This window comes from Lepisma saccharinum, chromosome 12 (genome assembly GCF_977018435.1).
Source record: "Lepisma saccharinum chromosome 12, izLepSacc3.1, whole genome shotgun sequence".
Classification (NCBI taxonomy): Eukaryota; Metazoa; Arthropoda; class Insecta; order Zygentoma; family Lepismatidae; genus Lepisma; species Lepisma saccharinum.
The window spans coordinates 46309480-46315479 of NC_139240.1; positions in this window are offsets into that span (position 1 = coordinate 46309480).

Below are 6000 nucleotides of genomic sequence, written 5' to 3' on the forward strand. Positions count from 1 at the left end.
TATGAAGAGTTTATGTGGAAAATCACATTTTTGCCTCCCCATAAAAATGTTAAGTTCGGCGCATGGATATACGCGTTTTATTAAAAAAGATATACAGTACATACCTGAGCAAATGTTCTATTCTGGTAAATTTCACATATTAGGTGGAAACTTCTAAAACAGCAAGTTTTTTATTAAAATTTAATCCATTGTTGGTCACTTCTTGCCACTCTGCACGGAATTTTTAACTTGTTTCCGCGGTGTTTTTTCATCTTCCGATAATTCTCCACGACGTTTTCTAATATATTCTGGAGTTCCAGATGGTTTCCTTTGCTTCCCTTGTTCTCCCGTCGTCCAAGACGGGCACAGCCTTCCACTGAACACTCGCACACGACGAATAACCCACCCAGTGTCCAATGAAGACTGAAGTAAAGATAGGTTTGCGACAAAGATAAATTTATGGTTTGCACGTGTAGTGTTTGAGGCAAGATTCAGAGAACCGGCGAAAGCTTAAATAAACAATACCCTCGGACTCCCACTCCCATAAGAGTGAATTGCCAAAGACCTCCGGCCCCAAACGGTAGCCGGATGTGGGTCAACCCAAATTCCACCCTTCCTCTCAGAACAAAGTATACGAGAAAATAAAAAAAAATAATTAGTTCTCATTTTCAAAACTGGAATCTGTTATAATGTTAATATAATTAATGTTTAGTCTGTCTTAAAATTTCCCTGAAAATTCTCTATTTTTAATCGAATTTCCCTTTTCCCTTTTCACTTAAAATTAGCTCCAAATTTCCCTTCAAAAAGGGAAATTTCCCTTCATGTGGCAACACTGGTTCCTAGTCTTCAATGTATGCGATACAACAACAAAAGAAAAATCTACCTTGTCGAGTTCACCCTGAATATCATCAATGCCTCACGTGTTTCATATTGGAAAAAAAAATATGATGAGGAATCACTATCAAATTTTCAGCTGTATAAGTGGTGCAGCTTATTTACAAATAGCCAGGAAATGGTGGAGAATGTACTACATAAGCATTTGCCCAAAAAAGCGAAAAACAGGTCAGCAGAGATGATTATGACCACTTCCTTCTAGGTGTATTTCCTTACATATTGCCACACAATACCAAATATTACTTGCCCAATCTCAAAGGCCCAGTAAAGACCACTATGAAAAAAGAAAATTAGTGCAAATGTTGGTGCCATTTCTCCGGGATAATGCTTGCCCGTATTTGGCCATTTATACCAAGAAACTGAAACCTCCTCCTGCATCCTCCATATAGTCCAGATCTCCTAACTTTCAGTTCTTTGCTCCCCTAGAGGAGGAGCTGAACAGGAAAAGGTCTGGCAGTAATGATGATATGTAGGCTGTTTGAGAATCAGTAAACATGGAACCAAAATAATCCTGCCTGAATCCTAGTCTTTTGGACCACTGGTGGATATGCTCGCAAACTAGGCAGTCACGTTGAAAGTAACATTTTCAGTTTCAATATGTTAGTCACACTTTTATTCTGTCTCAATATTGTTCATATTTGCACAGCCTTGTATATACAGTGATGCAAAAGTAATGAGGCAACCAAACAATGCACATGCTTTTATTGCCCTATTACCTTTGCACCACCCTGTATGTTTGAATGCTTCACTTAAAAATTAATTTCTGATTCAAACCTTTCTTTTTAAAAATTAATTTCTGATTCAAACCTTTCTTTTCAACGTCCAGTATGGTGATGTTAATTCCCTATATTATAAGATGATGTAAGATACTGTCTTATGCTGTGTACTGACTGCTATGCATTCTCGATTCCAAGGTTGGCTGATCTTTGGTAAGAATTTTTCTGGAAATATGTCTTCATAAAGCAGCTCTGCAATTCACTTAGTTTCTAACTGATGGGTAACTCTGGGCAAACTTGGGTGGTAAAGGTGGCAGAGGCATGGTGCTGATCACATCCAGATTGGCCAAAATGGAGATTGTAAACTTTTAAACGGCAGCATGGGTAAATGGAATAATCAAATTATGGAGATAATGTCAGGATAAATATTACAACCTCAGATACATGAAATGATCATAGAAACACACTGCAAAAACATAATGGGAGTATCTAAAATGCAAATATTGTGAAGCAAGAAATGTATGTAAATAATGAATTTGCTTCAAATAATGGTTCTTTGCCTAATGCTGATCTTTACATGACTTGATGCTGATACCATTTACCCTGTGATATATAGGTAATTATATATTATGCTCAGTAGCATATCCAGTATTTTCGAAAAGGGAGGCTTATGTATACAATTTTTAGTAGCCAATCCTCATTTGTCCATTCTTCCTTTGGGGGGGGGGGGGATACTGGGCCAAAGGGAGTGGATTATAGCGCCACCTTCCCTTGTAATTGTTAGTATAGCCAGTGTCCATCACCATGTTCATTCATTCTCTTTTCTGCAACATCAGGTTGAAGAATTGATACAAAAAGTACGAACAAGCAGAGGTGATTCTCTTGCTACAGCCTCCACTACACGTAGAATTCCATTCCTTAAAAATACACATAGAATGAAAAATAAAAAGGAACACAAGTAGTGATGGACAATTTGTCTACTCTTATCTTTGCCTCTGATAGATTGTGCTTCACCTACTGCACAGAATCCTCAATCTTGTATGTGTGAAGGATTCCAGTCTTGCTTGTATTTCTTTCACTACTTTTTCGAGTTTTTAGTCCCCTCCCTCTCCCCGATAATCCATTTTTCTAAAAGGCAAAGAGTTCAAATAGTGAATTAGAATGTATGTTGTCATTTCAATTAAAATAAAAATCGCTGTCTGTTATCAATTTGCCTTACGTTTGTGTCGATCGGTAAGTGGAGCATTAGTTTTGAATTGCGTGTTGAATTGGCTGTAAATTTCTGCCTTACCTGCGACAGCGAGTTTTCTGGCAGTAAGTTAAACACGCGCTAGGATTTAAACCAAATCTTATAAAAGAGACAAGTGTCAAGGTTTATTTCTCTAAAACCATAATGTTTACGACAATAATAATGAATCTGTGCAGTGGCGTACGCAAGGGGGGGGGGGTTACCGGGTTTAAACCCCCCCCTTGAGCTTTTGAAAGATTATGAAAAATGATGTAGAAAAAATTAAAAATGGCTAATTTATCACAGTCAAAGATCTGCGACAGTAATAATAATAATAATAATAATAATAATTTGAATTATTATTCCCATGCAGCATGAAGAAAAACACAACATTCCAAACACAATCTAAGCGGCCGCAAAGTTCAATTTTCCATATTTTTTTTTTTGCAAAAAGTCGCGCAGTGACTCTCACGAGAATTTTGGAAATTCCTTGCTTCGTCGCAGTGTGCCGACCTTATTGCAAACGTTCTTCCCGGTACTGATTTCACATCCCGTTGTGAACTCTCAAGTGATGCTGAGTCTACATCCACATCATTAAATAACGAAGAAGTGCTTTGTGAATCACCTAGAAGTGATAAATGTGTTGGAATGTCTATAAACTTACTTTTCAACGAAAACATAGACTCAGTGGAATTTAGCAACATGTATTCTCGCGCTTCATCATCATCCTGGACGAGTTCCATAGGTAAAGGTAATGTAAATTCCCCCGTGCATATAGCACCGTGCCATGAAGGCACATGTAGTGGTGTGGTGGGCCCCAAAGATTCTCGATCTCGAACTATTTTGCAGGTGATGTGATCAGCACCATGCTCCGGCAGCCTTCATCCCCCAGGGTTGCTCTCAGGTACCCATTGCTATGAGGCTGGGTGCGGAGACAAGGCTGGATAAATTCCAACCAATTCCGGGAATCGAACCCGGATATCCCACGAAGTTGTCTGACTAGACCAGCGCGGCTCCTTGAATGAGTTTCATATTTCGATTATTTCAATAAATTTAATATATTTGCTTGTTTTTATGGATTATCTTCACACTTAAAATGTCTCACTTATCATATACAAATAACCGTTGACTAGACAATTATTCTGTAACAAAGAAACAAAAGAAATGTAATTTTGTTCTATTTCTTTCATAAATAGCAGCTGCATTAGTAGTAATTATTAATTAATTTATTATTATTATTAATTAAAGTATAATAAAACAATGGTAATGTGAATTTGTAGAAAGTTTTGGAAATAACACCCCCCTTGATGAAATCCTGCGTACGCTACTGAATCTGTGTAACTCGCACACGATTTTAATTCTCGTGGGCGTGCCAATTGCATACATATATCTTCTTCGGTATTATTCATCAAATTCACAAGAAGAGAACATGCTCAAGTGTACAGAATGCCCAATACTATTTTCGTTATATATCAACAATTTTCGCATTCATGGATATGTAACAAGGAAGATAATCGGACGTTTCAACTTTTAATATTAATGTAAGCATACAAATTTTTCGTATGATTGTCACCAGCGCCTCTAGCGGATTTCATCATGAAGTTGAACCAACAGCGGTCTGCCGTTTTTCAAACTACGTAGACTTCTATCCGCTGGTGGTGTGGAACTGTTCTTTTTTTGTGCAGGTGAATTTCGTGCAGCTTGGAAGAAGAGTACGTGACTGCGAAGCTCTCGGATTGTTCTGACCTTTTCTGCAGTGTATACTTTCAAGGTATGTATTTACATTTCTTTAGTTAGATTTGCCGTATTAGGTTTAATGCTGCTAGAAATTTTACGTGTGTAGGTTTAATGCTGTTAGCAATTTCGACGCTTCAGTTAGTGTATCGATATGCACACAAGGGCTATTTCAGTGTATCGATATGCACACAGGGGGTATTTCACGTTAGGAATATGTGAAAGTACTCCGAGAAACCAGAAATTTCACTTACCATGATCACATTTCGTCATCAAATATCTTGTTATGTGTGGTTTTCGTTATTTCACGTAAAACATTGAAACCTTTCGTTAAAATTAAGATGTAATTGGTGTCATTTCACGTAATACAACTGCTACTACAATTCACCCAAGGCGTTTATAGGTTACCACTATGCCGCAGATCCAAAGGAGTGCCGGCGATTGGGTTCCAGAACCGGGGCCAAGGTGCCAAAACTAGTGGGCAAAGACGGTATATTTCGCTTTGTACATAGATAAGGTTTAGCGTAGTGCGGGGGCAAAAGTGGCGAAAAGTGGGGGGTTAACTACCCCCTCGCCCTCTCTTAATCGCCACTGATCCAAAGTATTCAACAATTCCATATTTCTGATTAATAATTTTTACAGGAGTATGATTAATGCGTTAAGAATATGGGAAATGATTGTGGAAGTAAAATTGAAGTTCGTTGAAACTCATTGAAGACTCGGGAAGAATATGTAAGGAATTAAGTCGTGAAAAGTCACTTCTATCTGAAGCTTTCTTTTGACATGAAGAACTTTGTACACATAATAGTCCCCCCCCCCCCCCGCTTTATGTTCAGATAGGCTCATTGAGACTAGATCTAATTTAATGTGGCACTGTGCTATGTGCCTCCATTTGTGTGCATTTGATTAAATAGCGACAGCTTTACCACAACGTCATCGAAGAGATCCTTCACAGATGCGTACAGGGAACGAAGGCAAAATACTAAGGTAAATAAGTTAACAAAACTAACCAGCTCAAGTTCGTACCGTGCTGATAATTTTTGAATGGATAACATTGCAGGACCTATCAACGGTAATTTACTAAAAAAAAATAGAGTGAGTCGAGTGATGGTACGAGGTACCTAACAAATTCAAATGCTAAGGAGGTCGAGTGACAAACTACTTGCGCGAGGCGCACACTTGCTACCAGGATGACATATTATAAACGTGACCGTAAATTTAGCGCACACATAGCCTCCCCACCGAGGGCGGCCAAACTCTCCGGATCCGAGAGTTTCGTATCTCAATCCCATTATAATATTAACACACCTTAAAAGGTATTATGATCTTCGATTACAAAGAAATTTTTCATTAGTTAGTCCTACAAGAATTTTTTTCAAGTGTTGTTCCTAAAATACTTTGCTACGCATCGGCTAACACACACGTGCACAAAAATAATCTTACTTGTTT